This window comes from Macaca thibetana, chromosome 12 (assembly GCF_024542745.1).
Source record: "Macaca thibetana thibetana isolate TM-01 chromosome 12, ASM2454274v1, whole genome shotgun sequence".
NCBI classification, from domain to species: domain Eukaryota; kingdom Metazoa; phylum Chordata; class Mammalia; order Primates; family Cercopithecidae; genus Macaca; species Macaca thibetana.
Genome location: NC_065589.1, coordinates 109,920,737 through 109,934,386, shown reverse-complemented (window position 1 = coordinate 109,934,386; position 13,650 = coordinate 109,920,737). Strand labels below are relative to the sequence as shown.

The following is a 13,650-nucleotide window of genomic DNA, read 5'->3' as shown; positions in this document are numbered from 1 at the left end:
GCCTCACCCCGCTGCTGCTCAGCAGTCACCCAGCGTTTTCTCCTTCTCTAAAGACAAGGAACTAATAGACACTTGCCTCTGCTGGTTCTTATTACTGTATGTGACTATTTAATGATGAGCAGGATACCAACTCTTCTTTCCCGAAGAGCTACCCTGAGCCATGCCAGCAGATTCAACAGTCTTTCTAAAGTCAAATGGGGACTTTTTTTTCCCCCAAGGTGACATGCATGCTTTTCTAAATGCAGAGCTAGACTCGCCTAAAACAATTCTCTGTCTGCTGTCTGTTGGCATTTTCTCACTTACCCAATATCCTCCTTGAACTCACCTCTGCTTGCTCCCTCATTCCACATTAGAGCTAAAAACATTGCCTAATGCAGTTTTCCCTCCCTACCCCACTCCTGCCTATATAAAGCAGCATCCAGGTAGCACTGAACATGTTTATGCCTCCTAATTCTATTGTTACACATGTCTCTAATCATTAACATCACAGAGTGCTTACAAATTAATTCATATGTACAAATTCCTCACCTGAGCACTCGAAATGCATGAATCAGCATCCAGCCCCAATCACTTTAAGAGGTTACATAAAAGCACAGATCATTAAGGAGCATGGATAAGGTGAGGAGAGGGGAGAGAGATTCAACTAGAATTCATGTTTCTTGCCTTAAATGAGGATCAGTCTGAGCTATATACGAGTGGGCAGCCAGCAGAGAGTGTCTGGGATGCAAGCCCATCTCCAAGCCACAGGCACAGCCTGCGTTTACTCACATCACAATCCATTATCTTCCCAGCCAGGATCCAAACCTTACCTCTACTGAAGCAAGAGCCAACCAGTGACCTCAGCTGGGTCATCAGGACCACTGCAGCCACTTCCAGCCTCAGCTCTCTGATCTGACAGCCTCAGTCAGCCCTTACTTTCCTCTTTCTGAACAGGGCCAGTGTGCTTCCTCCTGTCTGTCAATATTTAACTACCCTGTCAAGTCACATTACATCACCTGCACTAAATCCCACCCCAGTGATAGCTAGAGGGTATGCCTGCTCTATTCAATTCAACTCAGCTAACCTTTATCTAGAGCCTTCCATTCATTCATCTCTTTCCACGTGTACTGAGCACCTACTGCATTTGGCACTGGGGATATAGAAATGAAAGATCCACTTCCCAGATTCTAGTGGAGGAAACAGGCAATATAATGTGGTATGTGTTATTGTGTTGGAGCACAGACTGCAGGGGACACTCCCATTCCAGGCTGGCTGGGGAGGGATGGAGCAAATAAAGCCAGAGAATTCCTAAAGATGGCAACACACAGAGTGACATCTCTCATGGACCAGGCTATATCAGGAAGACAAAAGGATGATGCATATGTGGCCTCTGTCCTCAAGGAGCTTACTCCCAGCACAGGTTGCTCTATGGTCCTACAGATGAACAGGATTGCTTACGTAAATGCCTCAGGCAAATTGCAGAATATGAAATCAAAGAGGGCAGCCCTTCCTTGTTGCTATTGTTTGTGTGATTTTTGGTAAGTTGTGTCCTGAACAAATATGTCTCAACAGTGAAGGCTGGCTGTATCCTATAGATCCCTTGGTGCTACAAATCTAGGGGGATTCTTCTGAGAGCTGAAAGTGCAGATAAACCCAGTGAATAAAGGAACTGTCTGTGACCCATTTTCAGGACCGGGAAAAGAAGAATTCAAGTCACAGAGTAACATTTTTCTCTGGTCAAAGGAATTATTCTGGTACAAACAGGCTTGGCCAAACGTAAACAGGGATCTCTCACATGCCCTCCTAATCTCTCTATGACTTTTCTAAGGCAACATTTCCTGACACTTAATGAAGTGTTGATGACTCTTTTAAATAATAGAGATGGATATGCAGAACCACTTGGCATCACTAAAACTGCAGCCTTTAACTTCATCTATGATCAGAAGCCTCAAAAGCTATTCACTTTGGGATTTTAAGGTTGAATTTACCACCAAAGCATGGCTCTCAAATATATCCATGCAATCCCTTTTCTACCAAAACTTACTTCAGTTTCACGCACCAGAGAACAAAGACCCCCATTTATGTGTGAACATTCAAAGGACCCCACCACTGGGGAGTCTAAGGGGCTGCCACGGAAAGTCCCGGTATATTTGAATTGCAAAACACAGCCTGGGGATCTCAATACATCTAATTTGGGACATGTTCCAAGCTCAGGAGCCTCTCTGCGTGGAAGCAGCTTTATTAGTCAGTTTCTCAGACAATTTTCTAGTTCCACATGCACACTTTCCCGAGTGTTTCCAAGATGAACATTTACAGTCTGTTGGAATATTTTACTACAAGGTATTTAGGGTTTTGACAAATACTAACTGACATTGCCACCATTCCAGTGAAAACTGATGACCCATAGCTAATGCCTGCTTCTTGGTTGTGGCTCAAGACCTTTTTGAGCCAGTCAGTGATTGTAAGCAGAATGACACTCCAGACCTCTCCTTCATATCCTGGAAGCACAGTTTGATTTCAGCCCGTTAGTACATTTGCATCGAATGTTGAATCATCATGAAACTGAAGTGAAGTGAAGTCGCACCTCAGTCAAGCCTGTTCTTTTTTTTAAACCAAGACTTACTCAGAACCCTTTCTGCTTAATAACATATAACACACTTGGCATTAGGAATATTATATGTTATTAATTGAAGAATTGTTACTGCTAATTGCCAAATGCCTAGGGACGTCTGCATCCAATTAGAATGGATTTTTGACATTTATCTTGCAATCCCACTAGAAGGACAAGGTGCTATGTGACCTTTAGTTGGTTTTTAAAGGCAGTTTTAGTAAATTTTAGCCCACATGAAGTAAATTTTTCAAATAATATTATGAATGTCATCACTGGTGAGATAACTATCAGCTCGTGGAAAATAACTAGCAAATACAGCTAACATTTCCAGAATTAAATCATAAGAAACTTCAACTTTCAAAACAGAATATTTACAATGTATTCCATTTATCTCTTGTGTACTCAGCTTTACAAAATAGAAGAAAAGGAAGGTTTTTGTTTGCTTCCATTTTGTTTTTAATAAGTCTTAAAGAGAAGTTCTAAAGCAAGACTAATTTCTCCAAATCCAATTGAATAATATTCATCTCAGTTAGAAAGCCACTGTATTGTGCACTCATCATGGCAGAAAAGTATAGATAGAGAACTTGAAGCCACAGTTAATTTAATGTGACCCTGGGCAAGTCAATCCTGTAATTACGGTCTAAACCTGCTCTACTGAAACTAAAAGTGATGGATTGTTTAAGGTACACACGAAAACTCATAGGTGTCAGGGAGTACTGTGCCTTTTAAACCCATAGTTATAGGATTAACACCCTATAACTTGTCCAGGGTCACAAAAGAGTCCTTCTCAGGCTGCTGTTAATGCTCTCAATTTTCTCAGGCCTCAGAGGTTTCCCAATCAGTGTGACTGTCATTGCTAACACCAGACAAGTCCCTGGCCGACCAAGATGGCCACCCAACTTCCTACTACTCAGATAACACCAGAACACCATCTTGGAAGTGATTTCATATGATATGATAAATAATTATGCATCTTGTCTGAGCCAGCAAGTTCTGATTCTTTAAAATTCAGTTGACTTTTTGAAATATCTACCATTTGTAGTCAGGCTTCCTAGATGAGTTTTCAAGGTGGGTGAAAATTGTAATGTGAAAAATAAAATGTTTTCATAAAGTATAGAGATTTGACTTTTTGTGTGGGGTTCAGAAACTAAATCCAAAACAAAAATGTAAAAGCCTAGAAGGATTTTACTTGCTACTTTGCCTTGCTAGTCATGTTGTGGTCTGCAGGGCTAGCAATGTAGCCTTATCAGGAACGTGTTACAAGTAGATGCACCTGGCTGCCCCAAACCTCCTGAATCTGAATCTGCATTTCTGTAAAATCCCTGGTGGTTCTGGGGCACGTGACAGTTTGAGAAGTCCTGTTTTAGAATTTGTTTAAGCCTAGGGGAAGGGGGAACCAGCCTCCATAAAAACACCTGATACAGTCATAAAAATAAAAAACATTCTTGCAATTCAAAGCATTTTGACAAAGAAAATGAAAGGCATTATTGTAATTTATATTTTCTGGGCCTTGTGAATTTTAACTTCATAGCTGAGAAGGCCATAAAATATAGTTAAACTCTAAATGAGGCCAATGATTAAATGGTTTTCCTAGGAGGGAGCCTCGTTGGATGCCAGGGCCCACTTCAAAGAGTAGAGCAGTCAGTCTGCGGGAATTCCCCTCTAAGCACAGTTAGTCACCATCCTCTGTTCCAAACATCTCCCTGGTTAGCGGATCAAACCCACGGTATTGCCTAGGTTTTAATGGTTTACATCGGAAACATTATCGCACAGGTGAAGAACGGGGAAAGAGTAACTTTCTGACCTACAAATTGAGAGGCCTATTTTGGCTGTGAGATTTGAGGAGTCTAATAAACACCTATGTGGAGAAGAAACTGGTATTTGGACATATAAGTCTGAGGCAGAGCCAGTCAGAAAACAGTATGTATGTGAACCATCTTTGGAAAGTAATTAGGGGGGCAGTCAGCTTATGGATTATATCAGAAAATAGGGAATAAAGGATTACAATTACAGGGAGAAAACATTTCAGGCCTAGATAACACTGGCAACGGATGTCCTGTGGCAAAAGGGAAAAAGAGGGCAGAGCAAAAGAAAGAAAAAAGAAGTAACAAGCAAAAATTGCTAGATGATAAAGTGAAATCAAAATGAATGACAATAATGTATAGAGAAGTGCAATAATATGAAGGTTAAAAAGTTTTCGTTCCTAAAACAGAAGATGCATATAATTGTGGAAAATACAAAAAGAATCTGAAAACAAAATTCTAAATATTTCAAATGGGGAGTCAGAAGAGGATTGCGCCCAGAGTTTGTCTTTGCGTGTAAGTGCATATTTGGTATGCTAAACAGAAAATGCACAGTCTTCTTTTATGCTCATGGGATAAAAAATCACAGAAAATGATTATGCATGTGGCCACAAAGAAAACACTGAAAATTCCCTAAAGTGAGTGAGGAAAAGGCAAACAACACAAAAACTCTCAAGTGCCTTTACATTAAAAAAGAGTCTTCTAACCAAACCAAGGACAGAAACTGCAATAAAAATACAAAGTACAGCTGGGCATGGTGGCTCACGCCTGTAAACCCAGAATTTTGGGAGGCCGAGGAGAGTGGATCACCTGAGGTCGGGAGTAGAGACCAGCCTGACCAACACGGAGAAACCCCGTCTCTACTAAAAATACAAAATTAGCTGGGTGTGGTGGCGGGCACCTGTAATCCCAGCTATTCCAGAGGCTGAAGCTGGAGAATAGCTTGAATCAGGAGGCGGAGGTTGCGGCGAGCTGAGATCACGCCATTGCACTCCAGCCTGGGCAACAGAGTGAAACTCCATCTCAAAAAAAAAAAAAAAAAAAAAAAAAAGTACAAGTTATTTAGACATAAACACCACAATGGAGAACACCCTATATCAAAACTGTGATGCAGTAAAATCCAGAGGAAAATATATAGCCTTAAATGCTTTTATTTTAAAAAGAAAGATAGAAAATAAATGCGTTACACATTCAGCCTTCTTAAAGTCTTCCAAAAACAAAAAACAAAAAAATATAGACGTAGAGGGACTACTTCCAAATTTATTTTAAGAAGCCAGCATCATCTAATACCAAAATCAGACAGAGACGCTATAAGAAAACTGCAGGCAAATATCTCTGATGAACATAGATGTAATAATCCTCAACAAAATATTAACCAACTGAATTCAACAACACATCAAAAAGATATACATTGTGACCAAGGAGGATTTATCCCCGAGATGCAAAAATGGTTCTAAAGATCATACCTTATTCAAGTATGGAAACTCAAATAAAGTATGATCTTTAGTTAATACCAGTGTATCATTAATTGTGACCAATGTACCATACTAATGTAAGATGTTAATAATAGGAGAAACTAGATGAGAGGTATATGGGAACTCTGTACTACCTTTCCATTTTTTTCTGTAAATCTCAAGCTGTTCTAAAACCACAAAAAAAAAGTCTATTTTAAGTTTTTAAAATAAGTAGATAATTTCTGACGGTGATATACAAAACATAAACTAGTGTAATACATAAACTAGTACAATGTTCTGGGATTGGGAGGGTAGCCAGGAAACGTAGTCAGCAAAATTTTCCCTGCAGCATTTGAGCTGAAAGTTTTTCATAATGCAGTAGGGAGAGCCATGCAAAAATCTCAGAGAAGATATTCTAGCACAGGGACAACATCAAAACACAAAAGCAAACAAAGAATGAATTAAACTGAAAGCCGGTTATTTGAAAAGACCTGTTTTGTCTTTTCAAATAACCGGCTTCTGATTAAGGAAGCCGGTTCTGATTAAGGAAGCCGGTTCTCTGGCATTCTGATTAAGGAACAAACATAACAGCACACAACATAAAGACTAAGAAAAAAAGACATAAATGAGTAGGAAGACAATTTGAAAAATGGTAAGACTATGTGGGTGACACTGCATTTGAAAATGGGTATTTTTTAAGCAAAACATTATGACTGAAATGAATACAAGAAGTATGAGACAGAAGCACACAAAAGAAGGTAAGGTAATAAAACTGTTGCTAAAATGCTATAGTTTTAAATAGGCAAATACAGCATACGAGTCTGATTTTATTTAAATTTCAAGAAATAGATAATTCCCATGTAATTTAATTTGTACCAGAAAAGAGAAAAATATAAACATTTTCATGATTAACTTTACTGAGCCAGCAGATCCTTAGCACAGATAAAGAAACTCTCATAAAACTAGCACAGAAAAAGAAACTCTAATTTCAGTTATAAAATTAAATGGAAATATTTTAAACAGAATGTTTGCAAATTGTATTCAGCCTTGTAAGAAAATCACAATGGAATGTGAGAAAATCACATATGACATGATCAAGCACAGCTTATTTTAGTTATATAAAAATATGTCAGCATTAAAAAATCTATCAATTGAATTTATTAACAATACCTTGAGATAACTGTAAATAGGATACATATAAAAAGTTATCATGCTTATTTATACTGCATAGTAACAGAAAAGGAAATTAAAAGGAAAATCCTGAAATTCTGATACATCTAGGAATAAATTTTACCCAAATAGTTCGAAGAAGACCTATACAAGGAAAATGTTTAAAACTTTCATATGAATTAACAGTACAAATAAATGTATATTTGGATACAGGTATTATCATAAAAGTGATAATTATTCTCAAAGTAATACATAAGTGATATAGTTCTAATAAGAATTACTACAGGATTATTTTGGGAAGAAGGGGGACTAGGTGAAAGTCACTCTACAGTTCATGTGGAAGAATAACTATTCAAGCATATTCACAAACCTTTAAGGAAGTTTTGTCCTACAGATATTAAAACACACTTTGAAATACTATCACCAAAACAGTAAGCTAATTGCTACTAGTGCAGGGACAATCAATCACTGGCACAGCATAGGAAGTCTAGAACCAGGTCCAGAAACAGTGCCAGAAACTTAATTATGATAATGTTAATAAAGTTTTGATAAAACTAAATTTCAGATGAGTAAGAAAATCATGTTAATGAGTAAGTTACATTATTCTATAAATTACATTAGGGTATTTGCTTTGTAGGTGGAAGCACATTTCATTAGAACCCTATTTTACACAATGTGCAAAAACCCATTCTTGAGGGATTTAAGTTAGAAGTGTAAAACAAAACCCCGAAAAGCAAGAGCATTGTGAAACAATACATTAAATTACTCTTATGAACTCAGAGTAAAAGAGATAAGATATTAAACTCAGAAGCCATAAAGGGAAAAACAGACATAATTTACATAACTTATCACATGTTTACAGCAAAGATACTATGAACCAAGCCAAAACACCCCAAATATTTCCAGCTTGCACTAGAAACAGACTCCAGTACAAAAATGGGCAAAGAATATGAAACACAATTTATAAAAGATTGCAACTGGACAATACGTATTTGAAAATATAGACTACTACAGTCAGTCAAATACAAATGGAACAATATTTTACCTATTAGATTGACTAAAATTATAAATACTAATAGTATCTAAATGTTATCAAAAGTGTTGGTAACTAGGCAGTTGAACACAGTGTTGGAGAAAGAATGAAATTGCAACACTGGAAACATTCTGAATAATCACCAGTGGGTGGACAGTTGCAGAGATTATGCCATGTGGAATATTATACAGGAGTTACAAAGGGTAAGGCCGTTCTAAATACAGTGCCTCAGAATAAGGTTCATGATGAGATGCTATGTTAAAAAAGCAAGTAAAAACAGCAGTATTAGATGATTTTGCTTTGTTTTGTTTTAATTCAGAGCTACTTTTTTTAAATTTCCATTTTTATTTTGGATTCATGCAGTACATGTGCAGGTTTGTCACAAGGGTATATTGTGTGGTGCTGAGGTTTGAGATTCTAATGATCCTGTCACCCTAATAGTGAATGTAGTAACCAATAAAAAGTTTTTCAGTCCTTCCCCCTCTTCCTCCCTCCATTTTTAATTCTTGCTTCCCTCCCTCCTTCAGTGTCTACTGTTCCCAGCTGTATGTCTGTGTGCCCCCCAGATTTAGCTTCAACTTATACATAAAAATGTGCAATATTTGGTTTTCTTTTTCTGTGTTAGTTCACTTAGGAAAATGGACTCCAGTTGCATCCATGTTGCTACAAGGGACATAGTTTCATTTTTTATGGCTGCATAGTATTCCATGGTGTATATGTACCACATTTTCTTTACCCAGTCCACCATTGATGGGCACCTAGGTTGATTCCATGTCTTAGCTACTGTGAATAGTGCTATGATGAACATATGGCAATACAGTACACGTATCTTTTTGGTAGAACGATTTCTTTACCTTTGGGTATATACTCAATAATGGGATTTCTGGGTCAAATGGCAATTGTATTTTTTGTTGTTTGAGAACTCTCCAAATTGCTTTCCCCAGGGGCTGAACTAATTTGCATTCCCACTAACAGTATATAAATGTTTCCTTTTTCTCCACAACCTCACCAATATCTGTTATTTTTTGACTTTTTAATAATAGCTATTTTGACTGATGTGAGATGGTATCTCACTGTGGTTTTGATTTCCATTTCTCTGACTAGTGATGTTGAGTATTTTTTCATATTTTTGTTGGCTGCTTCTATGTCTTGTTTTCCGAAATGCCTGTTCATGTCCTTTGCTTTTTAATTTTTAATTTTTGTGGGTACATAGTACCCACTTTTTAATAGTTGTTTGCTTTTTCTTGTTGATTCATTTAAGTTTCTTATAGATTCTGAATATTAGTCCTTTGTTGGATGCATAGTTTGCAAGTATTTCTCCCAATGTGTAGGTTGTCTGTTTACGCTGTTGAGAGTTTCTTTTGCTGTACAGAAGCTCTTTAGTTTAATTAAGTCTCATCTGTCTCCTTTTGATTTTGTTGCTTTTGTTTTTGGAGTCTTCATCATAAATTCTTTGCCTAAGCCAATGACTTGAAGAGTATTTCCTAGGTTTTCTTCTGGCATTTTTATAATTTGTGGTCATACATTTAAGTCTTTAATCCATCTTAATTTTTATATATGATGAGAGGTAGGGGTCCAGTTTCATTCTTCTGCATATACTGAGCCAGTTTTCCCAGCACCATTTATTGAATAGGGAGTCCTTTCCCCATTGCTTATTATTGTTGACTATTGAAAATGAGTTGGTCATCGGTGTGCAGCCTTATTACAGTGTTCTCTATTCTGGTCTATATGTCCATTGGTCTATATGTCTATTTTTGTACCAGCACCAACTGTGTGTGTGCATGTTTGTTGATACATGAATAAAAAATCTCCCAAATGGGTACAATCTGACGGTTATCACCGGGTCCTTAAGGTGGATTAAATAATGGGGGTGGGGGTGGAGTGGGGGAATAGGAAGGAGGAGTGAGGGAAGCCTATACTTCCTTTCCACAGGTCTGAAATTATTAAACTGATATCATTAGGGAGCCAAAATTTTGACCTTATAACTCATGTACTAGGATAAAGGGGGAAAAAGAAAGAGAAAGAAAAAGAAACAGAGACACAGAGAGAGAGAGACAGAGAGAGAGACAGAGAGAGAGAATTTTCTAGCTACATAATGTTTTCATTTTTTATGGAAATAAAGCTTCATTTCATTTCTAGGGTCATCTTTCCAAAGTTCAAGGAAATAGAACACGAATTCAAGTTTCCAGTTCCAGCCCAGGTGCTGATGAGCCAGATAGGAAACTAGCATTGCATTTAAAAACAACTTCAGAATATTGAAATAATAATTCCCCCGAAAGCAAATATCCACAGAACCCTGCTTTCCTGCCAGGTTGGTCAGTCATACTCTCCATGTTTTATATATTTAAACTGGCCATTTCAAGTTGTCTTCAGATGTGTAACCTACTTCCTGTACAGAATTAATTACTGTATGTTGATGCAACATTTTAATCACCACCCACTCTGGCCTTTTAGAGGTGGAAGAAGAGAGGTGTAGACAACCGTTTCCAAGGTATACAGCTTGGAGGCCCTGAAGGCTTCTTCTTTGATGTGACCTTTCTGTTTCACTGACTCATTCTTGGAGAAAACATCCCGAAGCTGTCGAAGAGGGCAGCTGGGATCTCTGCAGCTGTAAGCATGAATATGTAGCTTGACGACGCTTGCACAGATACTGAGGCACAAAGAACCAGGATAATCTGCTTGATAAGTGGTCTTTTTGATAGCAGAATAAGGTTTTTATTTTGTTTATTTGTAGGAGGCATATTTTATTTGTAGCAATCATATCTATACTTCAGAAGCAAATCCTTCTTTATAATACCATCATCAAAGGTGGGCAAAGCAATGATGCTGATAAAGAAGTAAGGAAAAACAGAACTTCTCTTATCACCAAAATAAGAAACAAACAATAAGTTTTATGTTGGACTGAGGTGAGGAATCAAATCCATTTATATGAGTATAAAGGTTCAAGAACTGAAGGGTGGTTACTGATTCATAACTTTGTAAAATTGCCCATAGAAGAGAGAGTCCCATTTAGAAGAAATACATTTGTTTCTCTCTGAAATGGACACATTCACCAAACACATGGATCTGATAAATACCAAATCATGGAATCAATCATTACATCATTCTTTAACCTTTGCTTCAACAGCCACAAATTAGGTCAAAAGTGGATTTTCTTTAATCACCTAGCCTAGTGTTGTCCTTTGTCGCAGCAAGAGCACATTAAATTTTGAAGAGGAAACATCATAGAGTTTACAATAGAACTGCAGGACTCATACTGCCACATTATCTGTATCATGCAACCAACTTAGCATCATTATAGTTTCATGAGATAAAATAAAAATTGCCCATTCATTATTAATATTCTGTTTCCAGCACACAGAATTAAAAAAAAAAAAAAAAAAACATGAGAAAAGCAGAAATGCTGATACCCTAAACATTTATTTAAGTCAGACTCAGCTGAGCTTCAAATGTTGCATTTTCCCTTCTCCTGATAGCATGGATCACTGAAGTGCTTTGAGAACCCCTTCCTTCCTCCATGCCACCCAAATGCTCCCAGTGCCTATTGTTGCTATTAAGCCAACATCAAGGTTATCTATCCTGAGCACTGATGGACTCAGCTCCAAATACAAGTCTGTCAAGTAGCTTGTTTACAGCAAGTCTTTAAATAATCAAACTGTTCCCTCTAAATACGTGGCCATCAGGGTAGCATGTTAATTTCACTACTCTAATACTCCTGCAAGACTGTAAGCCCCATGGGTTCCACAGGAAATGATGATTTTGCTCATCAACGTAGTCTTAGAACCCAGCACAGTGTCTGGCACATAGAAGACAATCAATAACTATTTATGGTGAATGGATTATATATTAAGAATTTCTCCACTTTATGCCTTTGCATAATATCCTATGAAATGGGGATATTATAGTTTTTTAATTTCTACATTTCTGGGCATTCAAGTTGCTTCTTTTGTAGTATTTTAAACACTGCTGTGATGAATATTTTTGTGATCTCTCCATATGTTAGATTCCCAAAAGGAGAATTAATGGGTCAAAGAATCAGAACATTTTTATAGCTCTTGACATATAACGCAAAATGACTTCTGGAAAGGATGGAAAATAGCACCAGCAAAATACAGAAGAAAAAGTTTTTACTACTTTCCCAGGCATACCAGCTATTAGCTTTTTAAAAGAGACGATAACTATAGGGAACAATGAAATATTATCTAAATATCTGTTATAAATTTGTATGACTTTAATGTGGTAAATTGGACATATTCTCTGTTTATTTAACTAGTTATATTTTCTGTTTTGCATATCAACCAAGGAAGGATTTGACATGGCTTCTGCTGTTGAATGGGAGCCTTTCACAGATACTTGAAGAAACTTTGGCACTACAACTTCTCTGCCGATTTGATACCTTTTATTTTGAATATTCCTCAAGAGAATGACAGGAATCTTGAAAACTGGAGTTTAGGTGATACTTCCATTGTTCCAGGGATCTCTTTATTCTATTTATGAATTTCAAGAGACCAGGAGTCTCTTAGATAGATTACTTACATGTGTGTTGATAAATATCTTTAGAGGTTTTCACACGGGAAGAATTAGTGAGTTATTTTGCAGAGTCGGACGAGTTTTACAGGCCAATAAATAATGGGCTAAATAAATCACAGTCAGGGACCAGCCTACACAGAGAAATTGTATACCTACAAAAGTTTTAGTGGTAATGAAATTGAAAGCTGTCACCAAATCCTGTTATCTGTCTGGATAGAAAAGTGCTCAACAGAAACACTGATAGCGTAGGAGATAGAGAATTGAATTAAGGCCAACAAAACCTTTGAGTGAATGGCAGATTGAAGACAATAACTGAGTGATAGAATAAAACTTTCCCAGGAACCCCAGTCTTAATAAATTGCTCTGTAAGTACTTTGGGACTACAGATCTATCTAACTTCTTTAAGTTTTCCCAGGACTCAAGGACGTTTGGTTTTGGGAGGAGTCACCTTTAGAATGTACAGGAAACCTGAGTAACTCATAATAGGGCCCAAGGTGGAATCTGGTTCGTGTAGTCCAGTTAAGGTTGGTATTATTGTCTAAATGCTTATACATGACTCCCAGAACAAAGCATTCTCTCATTATTCTAGATACTCATTGCTTAAATACTTGGAATCAAAAACAAACAAACAAAAAGATTGCAAGAATGATTATAAAAATATTCTAGATTAAATATTTAAAAATTCTCAAAGATCATCTAAGATTTGTTTAGTGAGCTCCGTTTACCTCTTCCTTCCTTTCTATTTGGCCAGGTGATGCTTGATAGGAACATAAAAGTTACTTATCTTTAAAAATGCTCCTTTTCAAGAAGCATTACTATAGAGAGAGCTAAATGTTAACTACAGATAAACAAATAAAAGCATTCTATAAATAATTTCAAGGAAAGTTTTCTTTTCATCTCTCACTGGAGATCATAATTGAGTCGGGGAGAAAAAGTAAAGCAGTAAAGTCAAGAACATAGGCTGGAGCCAGAGGGCCTAGTCCAATCCCAGTTCTATCTTCACTCGTTATGTAATTTTGGATGAGCTGCTAAACTCTATATTCCTCAGTTTCCTCATCTGCAGAATAGGGT

At 37.1% G+C, this 13,650-nt stretch overlaps 1 protein-coding gene across 4 annotated transcripts in view; it reads right to left on the bottom strand.

Annotated features, from left to right (window-relative positions):
* NCKAP5 (NCK associated protein 5) overlaps window positions 1–13,650 on the bottom strand; it is a 977,998-nt gene that overhangs the window by 741,241 nt on the left and 223,107 nt on the right. The window contains exon 1 of one of the 4 annotated variants that reach the window (XM_050750928.1): window positions 810–6,777. The exons of the other annotated variants lie outside the window; for them this stretch is intronic. The gene's annotated coding sequence lies outside the window, so the exon portion shown is untranslated. Of the gene's footprint in view, window positions 1–809; window positions 6,778–13,650 lie in introns of those variants that run through there. 4 annotated transcript variants of the gene reach the window in all.